Source organism: Molothrus ater (assembly GCF_012460135.2).
Source record: "Molothrus ater isolate BHLD 08-10-18 breed brown headed cowbird chromosome Z unlocalized genomic scaffold, BPBGC_Mater_1.1 matZ_random_MA35, whole genome shotgun sequence".
Lineage (NCBI taxonomy): Eukaryota > Metazoa > Chordata > Aves > Passeriformes > Icteridae > Molothrus > Molothrus ater.
The window spans coordinates 4,681,813-4,701,873 of NW_023416471.2; the positions used below are offsets into that span (position 1 = coordinate 4,681,813).

General features: G+C 38.7%; 1 protein-coding gene across 2 annotated transcripts in view; it reads left to right on the top strand.

Moving 5' to 3' along the window:
* Positions 1-403: 403 nt before the first annotated feature.
* The window catches only part of APC (APC regulator of WNT signaling pathway), a 93,843-nt gene continuing 74,185 nt past the window's right edge, over positions 404-20,061 (top strand). For both annotated transcript variants that reach the window (XM_036403174.2, XM_036403176.2), the window contains exon 1: positions 404-672. The gene's annotated coding sequence lies outside the window, so the exon portion shown is untranslated. The remainder of the gene's footprint in view (positions 673-20,061) is intronic.

Sequence of the window (20,061 nt, forward strand, 5' to 3'; positions counted from 1 at the left end):
CCCGGGTGACCGATCCCCGATCCTGAGTGAGTGACTCTCCTCGGGGTGACGGGCCCTGTGACGGGGATGAACTCCGGGTGACTGACCCTCCAGGGGTGACTGACCCTGGATGACCGGTCCCCGGCAGGTGACTGACCCTGGGTGGCCGACCCGCACCAGGTGACTGACCCGGAGTGACCGGGCCCGGGTGCTGGACGACCGCCGCGCGACCCCGTCTCGCCGCGGCAGATGCGCGCTCACGGGGCGGGGCAGGGCGCGCCCCCGCGCGTGCGCGCGCCCGCCGCTGCGGGCCCGGGATCGCCGCGGCCGCGCCTGCGCGCGCCCCTCTCCCCTCCCGGACAAGATGGCGGCCGTGGGGGCACCGGCTGGGGGCGGCGAGTGAGAGACGGGGGCGACGCGGCCCCGGCGCCGCGTCTGAGGGAAGGCGGCTGCTGGGCAGGGACAGCGGCAGGGGCTGGGCAGGAGGCGGCCGGGGGTGTCCCGGAGCTCCGCGGCGGGGATGAGGAGCCGAGAAGCCGGGGCAGAGAGCCGGTGAGGAGGGAGCGGGGTTGCTCCGTATGCGCGGCTGGCCGGCGCTCCTCGCCGCCCCGGAGTCGGGGCGTAGCTCGGCGGTCCGGCGGAGGCGTCGGAGGAACCGCGGCGGCTCTGGCGGGGGCAGAGGAAGGCGAGCAGGTGAGTGCCGGGAGCGGGATGAGCCCTCGGGGCGCTGCCCCCGTCCGGTCCAGTGCGTGTCACTCGAAGCCCGTGCAGCAGCTTTGCTTTGCTTTCCTTTTTTTAAATTTTATTTTGCGGTAGCGCGATGTAATTTGACATCACCTAGTGGTTTGGTCCTTCAAAATAAGTCTGAAAGCATTCCCGTACTCCATAGCTAGAATATTCCTGGAGTATGAAGGCTGCGTCTTAGGAAGAGCTGAGCCGCTCTCTCCTGTGAAAAGATACTTAAAAGCCTTGACCTCCAAAAACCATAGTTAAAAACTCCACTATTAAACGAGTAATTAACCTCGAAACTCTGTGTTAAGAGGTTTTGTTTCTTCTGTTACGTGCCCTCTGACCTCCGGTGATGAAGGGTGGCTGTGTACAGGTGTCTCTGACCACAGCCTCAGATTCTGTAGTCGTTTTAGCCTTAGCAGCCATTCACAGCTTCAGAATTGGCTGGATGTAAAGCAAAATAGCTCAGATTTCTGTAAACATCAGACATCGCTGAGTAAGTGCAGAGAAATGAAGATTCCGGTGTACTAAACTGACTTGTTTGCTGCTGCCTTGCATGTCCCCTCCCAGCTATAAACAATATAATGGTGCTGACCTGTAGAGCTGTAAGACAGGCCTTTTGTTAAGGCTGTCACAGAAACTTCTAACTTTTTGAAAAAATAAAACATAATTCTGCAGAATCTGTTTTCATGTAGTTGCTTCTACCAGCTAGTGGTTGAACTAGAGGAGATAGTTTTGTGTACAGGTGGAGAAGCACAGGTTTGCAAACTTTGCTTCAGAAGTACTGCTAACATTTTGTTAAGTTAAGGCTACATCAAGAGTTAAGTGAGATTAGGTCATTAATTGAAATGCATAGAAACAGAACCTTTTCCTCTCCAGGTGCTATAATATTACCTTTTTAAGCTGACTTTAAAAAAGCTTGTATGCCAGATGGGTTTGTCCAATCCTAAGCACTCAAGAAATATTGAAGTGGACATCATGAGATCATTGTTATGCTTCAGCTTCAACTTCCTTGATATGTTTTTTTCCTTTAGTTAGAGTGAAGACTATTTATAGCGTAATTGTGCCCATTGACAAAGGCCTTTCATGTACTTTCTCTCCTTGGATGCTTTAGGTGTCAAAAAAGTATAATACTTGGTATGGGGTGTATATGTACTCGGTTGCATAAAGGAGAAAAAAAGATTGTGGACTGCCATATGGTGATCTAGTTACTGAATTACTGTTTTTCATTTCTAAGAAATACAATAAGAAACTCTGCTGAGCATAAAACATGTATTACAGCCTGCCTTGTTTATGCACATCCCCCATGCAATGAAACCCATGCTCAGATGTGTCAAGTGTTGGTACCCAGAAATCTGTTGCACAAAATATTCCCCACGTAACTGACATCACAAATACACAAATGCAATTTTTCTGGAACATACAATAGATACCATCAGCAGTATGCTATGCCACTGTATGCATAGAGTTTGTGATACTGTTTTGGTTTGTATTAATGCTAAACTAGTAGCTGTTGACCCTAACAAACAAATACATTTTGTATTTGCAGTATCTCAAGTATGCTTTATACACAAAAATATATATTTTATGTCTACAACTCAGTGTAGGAATTTACTTTTCATAAATACTTTCAGGTTATTTTTAGAAAGTCTTCTATCTAGATAACCTCTAGAGTAAGGCAGTTATATCTCTCTGTCATTGTATTTAAAACTGAACAGCTTAGTTAACAATAAATCTTCCTCAATCCTGTCATGATTGAGAAAGAAAATTTTGATTTGGCTCACTTTATCTTGGCTAAACTCTAAAATTTCCTTCTTTCTGCACAAGCAAAACAGGTTGAATTGGTTTTTAATGGTTAACTTTTGTAGTGTCTTTCAAACAACTCAATAACAATAAACAGAATTATTCACACAGGTGTCAGATGTATGCTTTTGGAAATATTAGCAAGCTGTTCTGAAGTATCATGAATGCACGAAACACCATGGAGGAAAGGCTGAGGGAGCAGGGCCTGTTTTTAGTCTGGACAAGACCAGAGTCGCATCAATGTCTGTAAGTGTCTGAGGGAAGGGTGTCAAGGGAATAGAGCCAGACTCTTCTCCGTGGTGCTGAGCAATAGGAAAAGAGGAATGGGCAGAAACTGATGCGCAGGAAGTTCCACCAGAATATGAGGAAGAACTTCTTTGTGCAGATGATCACACACTGGGACAGATTTCACAGAGAGTCTGTGGAGTCTCCCTCGTTGGAGATATTCCAGAACCTGGACGCAGTTCTGAGCAATGTGCTCTAGGATGACCCTGCTTAAGTAGAGAGGTGGGACCATTTGAGCTACTGTGTCCCTTCTGCCCTTACACATCCTGTGAGTGGGAAGTGAAAAGACACCACTGATTTAGGGTAGTATTCATCTTGTCTCTACTTCTACAACTTCTCAGAAGTTGTTCCATAGCATTGTACAGTAGAAATCTGTTAAGTCTGTGGTCTTCAATCACACTTACCTAAAATTCACTGTAGGAATCTTTTGGGTTTTGTGTTGTGCCTCATATTCTTCTTTGAGTTATCTCAGTATAATTTGGACATTAGAAAGCAGTATGTAGTTATTTTATATCAAGTTACCATGTTTTCACAGTATGGTTTTAGTAACTTACCAGATATTGCTACAATAAGCAATCATTTAGCTTCTAGGTAATGGACTTGGTTAATAAAATACAGACTTTTAAACTTTTAATGGAGGTATCAGTATTACGTATGTTAAAAGAAAAAAGTGTCAGGATTATTTTATAATCATTGGAGTGTATTTGGATACATTGAAGTGTATCTCCCATTGTAAGTTTAAAAATGTATGTATGAAACATACTGAATGAATGTATGTGAACTCTGCTGGGAAATAGTTGTATCTCATTTTTCAGTGAATCTTCTAATTGTTTGCTGTTCAAACTTATATTATTTTCATAATCCTTTTTTTTACCAGTATTGGTAAAGTAAAACCCCTATTACTTCATAGCCATACCTCTTACACCCTTCAGATTAACATACCCAATTTAAAAAGTTTCAGTACTGTTTCAAACTGTTGGGATTTTGGTTCTAATCAACTTGAATTATCACTACAAATACAACTTTGGATAAAATAGTGTTAAAAATAACTATGATGGTTATTTCAGCAGCAAATCATGGTGTGCTGTCATAGAACATGAACTGTTGCCTCATTGCTGTTCAGTTTTAGTTGAAAGGTAACATTGAGTTGCATCAGTTGTAGCTGGGTGATAAAGCTACTGGGCAGTGAGCATTTCCTCAATATTCTACTTCAATTTAACAGGGATAATGAAGGATAGGGGAGAGGTATGTGGTTGGAAGAAAGGTTAAAAAGATAATACTTGTTTGGATTTGGTATCTCCATGTGCTACTCTGACACTACCTCTGATACTGCTTGCTGGTCATGGTCACAAAGATAGTATATGCTAATTTGAACCAACTGCCAAAGAGTAATTGGGTTCATGAGTATGTTCATTTGTGTCTTAAAGCAGTCATTCTTTATTAAATATTAGTCATCTCTAGTGGAAATAACACATTTTAGAAGCATTAATTCTTTTTGAGATCAGAGAGAATGCATTTTGCCATTACTTCCGCATGGATTTTAAGAAGATAAGAAATAAAATTCAGTAGACAAGACTATGGTCTGAATATGTAAATACAGTTGTATTACAGGACAAGTAGTTTGATTTCTCTATGGAGATGTTAAACTAAAGCATAAAGTTTAAGTAGCAATAGCATTTTGATATGGCTTTCATAGGTGTAGTATTATTCTTCGGGGGTGTGTTTTAACCCTAAGCTGATAGCACATTAATCAGTAATGGAAGAAGAAACCTTATTCAGGTAGACTTTTATTTTCAAAATAAAAAGAATTTATGCTGTGCAAAATAGTATAGTGATGCCACTCTTAATACAGTGATTTTTTGAAGCTACGAACTTTATATTCTTACCCTATAACAGAATTTTGGTGGCATAGTCAAACATTACTTAATACTTAGCTTTTCACACATAGATTAAATTGTTGGAGTGAAAGTTGCTTATTTTTCTGGAAATCAGATACCAATAAAAAGCTCTTACTTCTGCTGTTAATGGTATGATTGTTGGCTGCTTTAAATAGATTCTGAAATGTGCTGAGTTTCACAAAGCTGAGTTTGGCTTTTAGTAGATTGGCCTTTTTCTGTAGTAACTGGCATGTGGAGAGAACTGGAAGGAAACTAGGACTTGTCATTGTTGTGTGACAAGAGTGCAAAGAAATCATGAAAGCATAAATTGCGTGAGTTGGCTTTCCCTTTATTAATGGAAAAAGGTTCTCAGGATCACATGAGCTTTTTCTCTTCTCTGAAACCCCTGCTATGGAGAGTCCACATTGCTGCTGTTCTTCTTTTTAAAGAACCTCAGCCAAGAATCTCTTTAGAGCTAAGCAATATATTTTCTTACAGAATAGTGTTAAAAAGTCCAATTTAACACATTTTACTTAGGTGTGTGAAGCAAATATGCCTACTTCATCTCATTCTCTCACTTTAAGTGAAATAAGTCATAAAACTCAGTGTGGTACTTGGCTGTGCTTTGCTATTTCTTGGAATAACATTTAAATTTGTTTGCATACTATAAGTTCAAATTCAGCTGATGAATGAGAAGTATTTCCCTCAAGCTCCTACTGGCTTGTTGTGTTACAGACTCAGCTGGAGTTTGTGGGCTGAGGACTCTGTGTGGGTAGTGAGGTGACTTCTGATTCAGGTTTGCCAAGCTGACCTCAGTGCCAGGGCAGGCCATGGAGCAAATTGTGCTGAGTGCCATATGTCTGCAGGATGGCCGGGGATCAGGCCCTGCCTGCCTGGGATCCTGGCATGGATTTATGAAAGGCAGGTCTGGCTTCACCAGCCTGGTCTTCTATGACAATGTCATCTGCTTGGTGGCTGAGGGAAGGGCTGTGGCTGTTGCCTGCCTGGACTCTGGTAAAGCCTTTGGCACCATCTCCCACAGCATTCTCCTGGAGAAACTGGCTGCTCATGGCTTCAACAGCTGCGGTGTCTGGGTGAAAAACTGTCTGGACACCTGGACCCTGGGAGTGGCGATGAATGGAGTTACGTCCAGCTGGTGGCTCGGAGTTCCCCAGGGTCCAGTGTTGGGACCAGTCCTGTTGAATGGAGTGTTCCCTCAGTCAGTCTGCAGACAACACTACGTTGGGCAGGAGTGTTGATTTGCCAGAGAACCGGAAAGATCTGCAGAGGGATCAGAACAGGTTGGATCAGTGGGTGAGGCCAACGGCCTGAGGTTTAAAAAGAGCAAATGCACAGTCCAGCAGAAAGTCCTTGAGGGGCTGCAGCGTGTGTAGAGGAGGGAATGGAGCTGGGGAAGGGAGTGGAGCACGAATCAAATGAGGAGCAGTTGAGGGGTCTGTGGGTGTGTAGCCTGGAGAAAAGGAGGCTTAATGGTAACTTAATGGTAACCTCCTTACAACTGCCTGAGAGGAAGTTGTAGTGAGGACATTGTTTCAGTCTGGTAACAAATGATAGGACAAGAGGAAACAGGGTGCACCAGGGGAAGCTTAGGTTTGATATTAAGGAAAATTTCTTCACCAAAAGGGTCGTCAAGCATTGGAGGAGGCTGCCAGGGGAAGTTATGGAATATCACAAACTGGTAGAAAAAGTTACCATTTCCAGCTTCCTGGAGGTACTTAAAAGACATGTAGCTGTGGCACTTAGGGACGTGGTTTAGTGAGTGATGTCTTGGCAGTGTTATTGGTGTTCATGATCTTCAGGGTCTTTTCCAACCTAAATGATTCTTTAATCCTAAAAAATGGCAAATGAATGCCTGAGTAAACGTGTCAGGATAGAATTTTTTGCTGAAGTGGATTCCTGCTCCTCATTTTGGTTTGTCTTCTAACATCTGAATTGTTTGGTTTTGGGGTTTGTGATTTTAGTGTATATTGTTTTGTAACTGTTTTTGGTAATATGGAAAGGTAAGAGTGTGAATAAAAATACCATACTGGTTATAGAAATAAGAAATGAGGTTCCAACATAGAGGTGAAAATTAAGAGTACTGTAACATTAAATGTATCCATATAATTTCAGTGGATATTACCCACCATTGTCTTGCAAGACTTTTTTTGTGCAGAAGCTGTGTGAATATCTTTGGTCACAGACCTCATGTTCAGATATATACAGAATGTACAAATCTGTACACAAGCAGTATTCCATGTTGCTGCTTGTGTTATGCTTGAAGAAACAGAAAAAACTTCAGAGTGATAGAAGCAAATTGTTACTACATCAAAATTATTATAAGGAATTTGTCCAATCTTCTTGTTATATGTCATGTGGCTTCGTGTTGGAATAATTCAGTGGAAACTCCAGTGTGTTACTAGAAATGAAGAAACACGGCATGTAGTGTACTGAGATCTTTGTTATGATAAGTGTTTCTTGCTTTTGGGTTTTATAGTTAATAGGTTTTTTATAAGTCGTTTTGTAATAAATTTGTGTCCTTCTCAGTTGGGATAGAGTTGCAGACTCTTTCTTCTCTACAATTCATTACACAAGTCGTTACAAAGATGGTATTCCTGATTGCTGTAGGTAGTTGTGTGCATAGAAAGCTCTTGCTTGAAACTGATCTCTGTTCTCAGAAATTATTCATTTGCCAAGTAGCAGAGTTTGATGAAACTAATACTGTTTTTCATGCGACTCCTCGGTTTCTCTTAATTAAAACTTACAACTACAAAAAAGCTAGTGCTGCAGAGAAAGGGAAAATTTAGGCGAGTTTATAGCTAGACCTCTATTTCAGTGTTTTTATTTGCAGGGAGGAGAAGGGGAAGGTTTAGTTATTGCTGGCAGCAGAGACCTGCTTACACAGTCTGTTAAAAAGCAGTCATATATGCTACTACAAGAGGACTGCCTATCAAAATCGCTTTTTGCACAGGTATGCGGGCTCTTTGTTATACAAGAGGATAATACTTTTTTCACAGCTAGTGTGTACAAATTACTAAAATACTGAACATATATTTTAGAAAGTCTTGCTGCATAGTTAACATTAATTAACCTTTGGCTATGTTTTGAAGCATATGCAAGATGGAATGGGAAGGAAATCTACCATGTTGATACCTACTTTGAGACATTGGAATTTAGTGGCTTGGAGAGTACACTGGTTTAGTTTGTAATTTTTTTAGAAGTGTTCTTTGTTTCAGACTTGTTATTTGAATAGACTCTCCAACCAGTTTGTTAGGTTAGGATGTTAACATTACTCAGTTTGCTGAGTGCATGGGGATAGCTCCACCCAACATCCGCACCCATTGTCAGAACTTTTCACTATGCATTGTAGCAAAGAAATGAATGTTCATTGTCTATAAATAGGGTAATTATCTTCATTAATTAGTGTTCTGTCTTCCATTGGTTATTGTTTTCTTGCTTCTCATCCTAATTAGCCCACCTTTTCACTCATTTTATTATCTTTATCCCAGAAAGAGAGGGTTTCAATACAATTGCTGAATTTTCTTTGTTACTTTCTTGTTTTAGAGTTTTGCAAAATGTCCTTGTGGTCCATAAATTCTGTTTTCCTTGTGTCCAGTTTCAGCAGTAGATCTCTCTCCCAGGCTTTGTTAACCTCCTCCTAGGACTGAGATCACTGAAGCTTATCCAGGTTAATTGGAATTGGTTTAGAAGAGTTTCAGTAATTTTCCCAGACTCTGTTCCCACAACAGCAGGCTATGACAAACCTTGCTAAATTCTGGCTACAGTGACAGATGACAGAGCAGAAATTTACACTACTTATAATTAATTAAAATAATAAACTAGAAAAGTTAATTCGAACAATTAATTAGAAAAGTTATTGGGAAAGTTATATCATTAGCGAAGCACATATGGTACAAAACTAAGCATTAGTCCTGGCTAGGGATCAAACATTATTTTGTGAAGATTATAAGAATTTTCCAACATTTTCCTGCACTGCTACATAGACTCTTTTTTTAAAAAAATGTAACTTTGTATGGAAACAAACATAGTAACAGGACTGTCCTGTAATTGACTAGCTATAGGGAAAGCATTTTGTGAGGCTGTGGTATAAGAATTTGAGCAGATATGTTCATGTTCTACAAGAAGCAGTCATGCTGCTTTTCCATCATAGACAGTCATGGTTTCTTCTACTATTGTGATGTAACAACCACTTTTATTTTCATTTTCTTTCTATTGGAAACATTGAAACATTCAGTTGTCGCTGATAATCGAAATTCTTAAAATGCTTCTTTATTAAAAAAAAAAAAAAAAAAGTGGAGTAAAATTTGCCCAATTTCTGGTGTAGTTTACTATTACAGTCCATTCCTTGCCTGCTTGAAGAACTTGTTGGGTAGTGCAGCATTTTTTAAGTGCAGTTGTGTTGATTGTCATTTCAGTCATCAAGAGTTACTTCCATTGCTTTTGTAAGTCTGACATTCTTTGGAACAGGCTAAGCTTCATCAAACTATGAAACAGGACATTTATTTTGGAAATGGAGTTAAGTACTTTTATCAGACAATCTCTTAGTTTTATTAAGTTTTATTTGTGTGTACAGTGTCTGAATAAAAATACTGAATTCCTCAGCTGTTCCTCTTGGACACAGGTCATAGTAGCACTGTCTTTGTAGTTCTAAATTCAGATGCAAGTCTTGCAAATAACTTCCACTTTGTCTCAAGTCGCTGACATCTTAGTGCCATACTGCTACTGTCCATCTTGGTTAGTGCTGCTCAGATTTCATGTGTCTTCTCCATGGTTACTTGTTTCCAAAACACCATCCTAATTTTTGATGTGTTTTGAAAATACACATTGAAAGTACTTTTTTCTGTGTTGCAAAGTCTTTTGGTAATCATATTGATCTGGATGGTTTGTTGTGTTGGTCTTTACTATTCAAAAAAGTGTAAGCTTGTTCTCAGGACCAGAAATTTGGTATGCCTTCGTTTGTTAGCTTTTTCATGCAGTTAATAGTGAGTTCTAGTGCCCAACAGTTTGAAACATTGTCAGAAGTCTACTTATTGTCTTTTAAGGGTCCAAGTGGGTGACCTTTGCACTGCTTATAGCCTATTTAGTAAAAAATACTTTTCCTGTAGCTGATGTAGTTCCTGATTTGAAATTTTGGTATTCTGTAGCAACTTGATTATTTCAGTGAAAACGCTGGCCATCTTACCATTTTGCTGTTTAGTTAAAGCTTCAAGTACATAAGTAGAGACTTCATTTTCATGACAAAGGGAAATCAGCTTTCATTCTGAAAGAAAAGTTTTTACTTTCAGGCCTGCGCCGGTGCCCTTCCAGCACCCCTAATGCTTGCCCAAAAGAAAGAGTGTCTCTTATCCTCATGTTTAGAGATTCTTTGAGTGAAAAATTCCAATTTATGATGGGCAAAGCATAGATCATAAAGGGCTAAGTAGCTGTGCTGCTTCTACTGCAGTAGAAGCGATACCAGACCAAAGTCGTCTTGAACTCCTCAATACTTTTTTTTTCTTTTGGAGGTTGGGGGGGGGGGGGGGGGGACGTTGGGGTTTTTTTGTTGTGTCCTTTAGAATTCAGCTATGTTGTGGAGGGAGAGATACAGGTACTTGAGTTAGACATTCTACAAAGAAAATGCTGTATATGCCTTGAATAATGGGATTTCTGGAGTTAAATGCCTGCCTCTTCTCACTGAGATTGTTTGCAAAGTCTGTATTTTTTGCTCAGAAAGATCTACATTTAAGATCCCTATTCTTTCTAAGCTGTTTCCCAAGAATTTGCAATCCAAGGGCTCAAGTAAAGTCTCCTTGATTACTCTGTATTAGTCGTAAAAGACTTGGATGTGGAATGAAGTTTGGGTTAAATTGTTGGCTATCAGCAGGTGGTGTACAACAAAAATAACGGCTGTGTAGCACCTGCTATACACCAGGATCTAGACCAATTTAAAAAAAAAAAGCTGATTATGTTACAATTTACTTACTTCTGTCATCAAAAATGCATTTGTCGGCAGTTTTGGAGTAAATGCTTCAGTGCCAGTAACCCCAATGCTACAATTGTCACCTGTCATTGCTGAGGAGATAGTGTCAGCAGGTAGTGCTAAAATACCTGAGATTCCAAGGTTAGCAAATCCAGTATATGATCATATATCCTTCCACACAGTTACTTTTTAACATAAAGTTAAACTGATTTTTAAAAATAATTTTTTAGTATAATAAAATTTTGTTTACAGACTTTATAAATACCAAAATTAAAAACAACTGAATACTTCCCAATTTCTTTATATACCTGTTTCTTTAATCATTCTTGGTACCAATTTTCCTTCTCCTCTATATTTTAGCAGAATTACTGCATTAGGGTTTTTTTCCATGGTATTCAAATTGTTCAACTGCAAGCATTTCATTGTATAGGACTCTAATTTTAGCCCATTGTAGTGAAGCAGTGACTCAGTTTCCACAAAAGCAGGGAAAAAAACCTTACGGAATGCATGCAAATGATTTCTAGTATTTGCTCTAGCATTTTTTCTACTTCTTGATTTGTTATTTCAGTGAAAACTGCAGGTGTAAATTAGAAATACGAGGTGAAAAAGGGCACTGTGATTTTTCTTTCTTTCCAGATATAGCTTATTTGTTTGTATGTATTGTTATATACATTAATGACTTTTTAGAAATCTGATGTACTGAACATGTGTTGGGGGAGAAATGACAACATAGAATAATGATACTTAATTCACATGTGTAAGTGTATAAATATGTTCAGAGTGAGCTCTAGAAAGGTTTAAGAGCAGGGCATAGCTTGGAATCAATTAAACAGTTTTAATTAAGTCAATTTTTTTGCTTTTTTTTTCCTTTTTTTCACTTGATTGTCTCTTACATTTCATACAGGGTACCAAGAAGCACAAAGTATGCCCGAGTACCAATTCATATACATATATGGTATATGATTACATTTTTGTCCTATAACATCTTTGTTAATTTAACATGTATACATTGTAAATCTATATCCTTGCGCTCAGTTAAATTCATTCCACTGTTGTGTTAATGTATGCCAGTGCAATCAAGTAGCCAGAATATTACGAGGCTTCTTTTTAGTTAATATAAGACTAATGGGATGTTTGAATTGGCATGGAATTAGGTCTCTGACAAAAGCTTTAGATGCCAGTCCAAGTGATGGCTTGCTAATTAAATGTCTAAATGTCATTAAGACCTTGAGAACTAGGCTTGATTCATAAAGCTTTTTCCAAAAAAATGTTTCAAGTGCTGAAAGCTGAAAAGAATTAATTGAATGGAGAAAGAGAACTAGTCTTCCTCTAAAACCAGTGGATTTGTGTATTGCTTTGTTTTCTATGAAAGAGTAGTTGTCCATACATGACTGTCTTTATACTGTTCCAAATCACTCTCTCAATTTTACTTGTGAGCAAGATGTCCAGGTCTTTTTTTTCCACAAGTGAAATAGTGCCCAGAATGATGTAAAGCTACTGAAGAATCCATGTGACAGTCTGGTATGCATGCAGCCAGGAAGACCTGAAACTAGTTGTAGTGACAAAGCCTGGTTGTAATTCACTGTTTTCTTATTTAGAAAACAGTGGTTTTCTAAATCTCAGGTTTAGAATATTTTAACTTGTTCAGAAAATACTGGGAGATGTGTCTACCTTCAAGGTACCCGTGCTCCTGTGGCTGTTTTATTTTTGCTCTCTGCCAGTATATTAACTCTTGTCTTAAAGTCAACTGCTCTGAATATGAGTGGCTTTGGAAGGTACTTATCTGTTACTTTCTTAGCCAGTGTCTGTTGTTTGAAAATTTTCTGACTAATGACGTGGAAGTGATGGAGTTCTTTAGAATGCCAAGTAATTGTTAGTGTGGGCAGTTTGCCACCTGGTTCACTGTTTGAAGAACAGCTGTCTGTTTTATTCAATCTGTGTTCCTTTTAAGTTTAGTGTACCATTTCTGAACATGGATGGATAGTACTTTTCATCATTCTTGCCTCTGTTCAGAAGTTTCTAAGTTCTAAATATAATTATATTGCTTCTGTTTTCTAGAAGCCCCATAAGCTTCAGAACTGCTTTATGTTATGGAAACCTCAAATCCTTAAGAAGACACTGGTTTTGTGCTAAAGCAATTCTGCTGTTCAAAGCCCGCAGTGCAGAGCACTACCAGGCCCTTGGACTGAGCAATAAGGTTGTCATGAGCCTCATTACCAGCACTTGGGAGCATTTGCTCCTTGGGGGAAGGAGGAGCGAAAGTCAGTAAATAGGAGAGCACCAGGAAAAGTGTCAGCTAGGTGTAGACTAGAAGGCCCCTGCTCTTATAGCTCACTCAGTGAAGTCATGCTGTGACTCCAGCCTTTCCTGGAAGTGCTTGGACATTGTGGAGTCACACGTGCTATCCCACCCTTCTGTGTGGTGGGTGCACATCTGGGCACACAGAGCCAGTTCTGGTCGAGTCACTCATCCAGGTGACTTTAGTCACACCTGTGTGTGATAATGTGAGGAATGAGTGCCATGACATGAATGTGGAACAAAATTCCCAGTGTCCAGTCACAAGATGGGGCAAAAAAAAATCAAGTAAAGCAGAAAAATAAAGAAGTGAGACCGGACAACAGGTCATTCATAGTCTTGAATAAGAAAATTTCAATTACTGCCTATTGTGTTTCTGGAGAACGACTTTGGTTTTCTGTTTGAGTGACAGAAGGGATTTTGTCAATGGCATGGGATCTCTCCTATTGTTTCTTCCTTGTTAGAACAATTATTACCTACTGTGAAGATTTCTGCCTTTCTCTTGCCACCTGGGGTAATTAGCTTACAAAATTAACTCCTTCAGTATTGTGGGAAATACTTAAAATTTTTGAGGTCTCAGTTTACCTTAATTTTCAGGCATTAAGTTTCCTTGCAAGACTACTCTATTTGGATTTTTTCTTTGTGTAGAAAGAATGTATTATGTTTGTTTACCAGAGTTTTCTTGAGATTGCTCAGTTTACTTGAGTTTGCAAGACACACTTTAAACTTGAATAGTTTGAATTTTATCATTGAAATGTTACAAATTACTTCTGGCAAGGGATTCTGTACTTGATTAGAAATATATACATTTATAAAGAGTCATGGATCTGTGAAATGCAAACCCATGCTGAGAAGGACTGTTTGTGTCAAATATGACTAAAGGCTGGTGTTCTAACTGACTTGTCCTGGAGATTTTTGAAAATACAGTCTTTTCATTTAAGATTGAAGTATTTGGGTTATGTATTAGGAGGAAGAGTAGTCCTCTAGTACACTTAGTGATGGAGAGCTTTTATAGGTATTGTTGTGATTAACTAAAATTTTTCCGTCTCATATCCATAGGGATTGAAATCTAAGATGCAAAGTACACCAGTAATGTTAGTTTTAAATTGTTACATTTTAATCTGACTGTTTCTGCAGAGTTACAACATTGTATACTTCAATCATGCATTTATATTATGGATTCTAAGATTTAGTGCATGTAATTTAAGTATTTTGGTTGAGTAGCTGGTGACCTTGAATTCAAACTGGGAAGAGAAACTGGAATTGAAGTATGTATTCTATCTAGATCAAGAAATTCCTTCCTTCTCAGTTTTTTTGACAGACTTAAATGTGTTTTTTCAGCTCTTTTGCTCCACTGATGCTTTATTTGTTCTGGGCATGGATATCAGTCCTTTTCTTCAACTGCTTTTTCCCAGTACTGTACTAAAGTAACTTGGGTAGTGATAAATTTATCAGTAGTAGCTGTCTCAGATGGTGGTTTTGTTACTTTGGAGATGCATGGTAATTTCTAAGATGATGAATGGCCCAAAGAAAGAGCAGTTTTGTGTGACTCCTAAAAATGTGGATCACAGAGCACTGTTGCTACATGTGTAGAGCTTGGTACTGGAAGCAGCTTGCCTGGAAATACAATGAATATTTCAAATTTGTATTCCTTTTCTACTCCACAGATAGACCAATTAAAAAAAAGTATTCATGCTGCGTGAATACTAGGCAGAGCAGCTTATGCTTGAATTTTTACCCCCTGTTGGCTATTCAGTAAGCTGGACCTTCATTTTTAGGAGAATATATCATAAGATATTACAGATTTCTTAGACTTTTATTAAAACACTTCCCTCTCCAATCAAAGGAAAAAAAGTCTTTCCCCCCTCTCTAGTGTTACTGAAATTAAGATTTAGAGATATCATTCATTCAAAACCCCAACAAAAGAATGTAACTCCTAGCACCCACACCAGCAACACGTATTTTGAATTGAAGTTATGTATTTTTAACTTTAATAAACTGACTAAACAATGTGCCAAATGAGGAGGGAAAAAAATTAGTATGCCGCTATTGCCTAGAGGATTGTGTAATGGCAATTCCCTAAGGGAGTGAGACCCAAATCATCCAATGACACATTTTTATGGTGAATAAATAAGCTGAAGGGAGTAAAAATGCTTCCAAAACAAAAGCTAACCCAAAAATATGACATGAATCATTATTTGTAGTGATTAATATGGCAGTGAGCAGAAAAACTACATGTTGGCCAGGTGTCTTGGAGGGTTGTGCTACCTGAGAGCACAAGTCCATTCTTGTCCTGGTTTTCAGCTGAGATAGAGTTAATTTTCTTCTTTCTGCAGGAATGCTGCCTCCCACAGCAGCTGATCTTTGCATGCACAGAAATCAATTAATGGTGAAGTTCCGTATTGGTCCTGAGAAATGAGCTGGGGGATTTTCTTTCTTAACCTTACCAAGCAATCAGCTCGATCTTGGTGGTGTGAGACTTGATTATAATTGTTCCAAGACCTTATGAGTATATGCACACTGCAAGGAATTAAATTCTGAATTAACTGAATAATAAACTTTCATGTATTTCGGACCTGCAGTGGATTCCAGCACTTTTCAGTGTGATCCTTACATTAGAGGCTGTAGAACAGTAAAAATTGGTATTTTTTTAAATACCTAGTCTCAACTTGTGGGCTTAATTCCTACTGAACTTCTGTGATTTGATTAACTGCAGTAATGTTGAGAAATTAATTTCCAGTTTGTCTGATCTGTGCTGATGGATCTCTTTAAACTTGTGACACTTAAAAATATTTTCAGTATACAGTGATAAAAAACAGCCTACCTTTTTCTAAACCAGCTACGTTGTACTCCTTAAACCATACAGCATAAATCTTCCTTGACAAGCCATTTTTATTTGTGTTCTTTTTTCAAACTCCCTAGTAATTACTTTTATGTACTGAAATGTGGAATTTTTTTATATATCTGAGTATGATGTATGTGTCCTCAGATTCTTTGCCAGCACTTTATCTTGTAAATTATAGTTTTTCTAGATTGATTTGATACAGTTGTCCTGTTGTAGCTAAGAGCCTCTAAGGCTTGAGCCTTAATTTTAAGTGTTCAAAAGATTATAATTATGGTGAAAGAACTCACAGCCATGACTTAGCAAGATCTTTGTGTTTCAAGATGTTGTCACAGCCTTTCTTAATGCAGTAGGTTTTAAGAAACTTGCGTCTAGCTGGAACTTTTTTAATCTTAGCAGACTTGGAAAATGGTCATGGTTAATGTATGTTTTTTGGAAAAGGTCATTGCTTACAGGACTCCACAAAAATTTACTTTCCCTCCTTTTCAATACCATTGGCAAAAAATGTGTTGATGACCTTTAGCTAAATAGATGACCTTCAGCTAACTGATTTATTACCACTAAAATGTCAGAATGCTTACAAGAAATCAGCTCTTGCATTAAGAACATCTGGTTCAAACCAAACAAAGGGAGGACTGAAAAAAAGATTGTGAAGAAAAAGGTAAATATTCTACTGATAGACCTTCCATTTGTCAGAGTGGTGTAGAATTCTGGGATGCTCCTGGGCACTATAAAGCTTACATAACCATGTAGCATCCATCTTTTAGCAGGGACCTCTGTCAACCACAGTGTAACAAGAAACTGAATCTAACCATCCACTTGCACATGCAGCCATCCATGTGTCATGTGAGTACTGTGACTTCTTATGGTTAATGCTGAGTATGAAGAAGCAGCAAAACAGGGGTTTATCTTGCAATCCAGGCCACTGCAAGTAAGTGTTCCAAGTCTGCACTCAGAGCAGATCTGCCATCAGACAGATCCAGAGTCTGAGACTTCCCAAGAAACATGGGAATATATACTGGTTTTTATCTTTCTTTAAACATATTTTTCTAGTCTATGGCCCCAATGGAGAAAAGATAAAAAATATGTCTTTTTGAAAAAAGACCTCTGGGAATAATCTTCCATCTGAAAAATAATCAGCAGAGAATCCCTGAGGTATGCTGACCAAGGGCTTTTATATTGAAGGCCAATATTGAAGTTTGGCCTTCAATACTATTAACAGACTACTGAAACAGAATTACAGATGGGCTAAAAGGTGCAATTACAAGTTTTCAAATTCGCCAGATAAGAAGTTGGAATGAGTGTGTTGGCACATACCAACACAGCCTGGTCAGTGGGCTAAGCTACGCTTGAAAGTCAGCTCTTTATCTGATCACTGTGAACTCACTTTCTGCAGATTACAGACAAAGATTCCTAGCTCACATCTCTAAAATCAGCTTCCAAATCTCTTCAAAGGTTGAGCCACTTAGTGGATTGAATAAGCACTATCAATGAAGCAAGAAGTGAAAATTACAATATGCAGATACAGTAAACTACCTAACAAGCCTGAAAGAGCTACAGCAGAGGAAATGAAGTGATATAATGCCAGAATAGTGTGATGTTCTTAATTAGTGGAGGAGGAAATCATAGGTAATGTGACACAAAGTTTTGTCAGGTGGTGTTTATTATGTAGCTGAGATAGAAGAGTGGATGGTGAAATACAGTGGATTAACGGTTTTCTAAACAAACTCTTCATTATTGCTTTACTGTTTTTAGAAAATGTGACTAATATTGCAGCCTGGGCTATGGCTCCACACTAGAGCTAACAGATGTGAGGAAGGAAGCAGTATTTCTCCTTGGTTCTTTGGGTTTTTTTTAATTTAGAGCAAGAAAGCTTCATGCAGATGGAAAAACTTAGTGAGAGGGAAGAAAGTATGAGTGGGAGATGCTCCAGAGAGCAGACTACTTCTGGACAAAAGTTAGGAATTGGCAAACAGTAGAGAGCATTAAATAGTAAAGGATTTAAAGAGCAAGTAATGTATTTCTGTACTTCTGACTTAGTTATGAAATAACTAAACAGCATGCATTTTCTACTTTTCTCATTTAGCTTATGGTACATATCTGTGGGGTAATTAATTGACCCCACAGACAAGGAAAGACAGACCTTGTCATTGCTTGTGGAAAAATCTTCTGAAGTTCAGGAACTGGTAGCACAGCTTCCTGGGGAAAAAAAAAAACCAACGTGTAATTTTGTACATTAGTATAGTAAAAAATCTGTTCTCAGTACAGAAAATTCCTGGTTTGTAGGACTACTGCATATGTTCTGGATGATGCATTGGGAACAATGACAGAGTTATTTTCTTCATTCTTTATTCATGTGCATGAGAAAGGTAGTCCTTTAGGTTCTTGATCCTCAGGAAAACTTCTGATGACCTTTCTAGTGCTCATAGTTGGAAGTTCCTATAGTTGGGGAAATAATATGCAATATAGGTGAGAGAATTTTGATGGAGAAAGCAGGGCTACAGCTCTTAATGGCCAAAACAGTGATACTAATGCCAATGGGAGCAAGTTATGCATTTTCTCAAGTGAATATATACAAACTTTCACTGGTCCTGGTCCCATGGTAAGGACAGACCTCAGAGGAAACCTGGTCTTTGTGTGGTAGTGGGAGACATAAATGTATCTTCACATACTGAAGAGAAAATAAGAAACAAAGAGAATGTTTGGCTTCATTGATTTTTTTTTCCCCCCATGTAAACTTGAAAGACACAAGGACAACCTTTGGTTACAGCAGCTGCTAAATTTGTCATCAAGTCTTGTGTTGAGATAAAAACTTTGGTCTATGTAAAACAGATATGAAATGTCTTCAGTTTATTTTGTTAATGAAATCTATGAAGTACAATCTTTCTAAAAAGTGCAGTCTAATACAAGTCAATGCCTAAATCTTGCACTAGAAAATTCTGAAGGCAAGATCTCAGCAGCACTATTGTTTTACATTTGCAGGCAATGCCAGAACAGTTCTTGGCACCAGAGGGAGAATTTAGTTCATTACCCAACCACTCCCTGCCCAGGGTTTCTGAGGTAGGTAGTTCTGTACATGTTCAATGACTAATAATGAAATATCAATCACTTTAAGTGATTTACTTACATTAAGTATGAAAAGCTTCTACAGAGAAGAGTATTGCTGCAGAGGGTGAGGCTGCAAAGGTTGAAAGAATTGCCATTTATGAGCCAGCTATCTAAAACCAGAAAACCTCTTGAAATTTCTTTTGCAGTAGTTGTGATTTTATGTGGCAAATAGATACTTTGGGGAATGTACCTTATGTTTTTAAAAATTTAGACCTTAACCTACTCCGAGATTCTAATTAGCACTACTTAGTAGTGGGTTGTAACAGTTAATGACAATTTCATTTGGTCACAAAATATATTTTTATAAATGCAGTGGGAGATACCATAGAGATTGCGTCAAAAATTGCCTAAAAATACTGCTGATTCCATTTCTGAGCCCAAATTCCCATCTGACTGTTTGAGAATGCTGGGCTGAGTAGGCTGCAGGGAATTTGTCCAAAATCATAGAAGTAATTTGAAACTGAACAGGTATCTTTAGATACTAAAGTTTTTGTCCTTTGGATTTGGTAGCTTACATGGATTCATGCAGAGATTTGAGTCTTCTGATAGATTTAAAAGGGTGGGTTTATGTAATATCTTGCAGGTATTGCTAAGTCTGACTTGTTAATGGTTTCTTTCAAGGAATGAAAAAGTCATCTTGTTCCATCTGCCAGATAGGAAATAACTAGCCAAAAATAAACTTAGTCTAAAGACTTTTTCCTGTAAAATTCCTTTCTTTTTTCCTGAGAGCCTGACCCTTTTTTTTTTTTCTCAAACAGTGTTTCATTGGTATCAGTTTTATTAAGAAAATCCAGCACTGCACATAGAAAGCAGTTTTTGAGGGAATATATTCACCTGTATGGCAGTGGTTTGACACCACTGAAAGATGTAATCTGGGAAGGGTCAAAGCATGCTTATTCAGTTTATTAGACTGAATTTGACTTAATAGTGGATATTGCTGCAGAGGCAAGTACATGTGACACAGACACAGGCCATGTTTATGAAATCATAACAGAATGGGCATTACAATGAGGGAGGAAGGGAAGGCTTTTTCCCTCCCACTCAGCTGTCATCTTGGCATAAAGCATTAAAAAATTTGTGTTTCTGCTTGTTCTGCAAATAAATGTGGGACTTCAGGCTACAGAATAGTGAATTTGCTCAGGTTGTGACTCCCAGACTCAAAA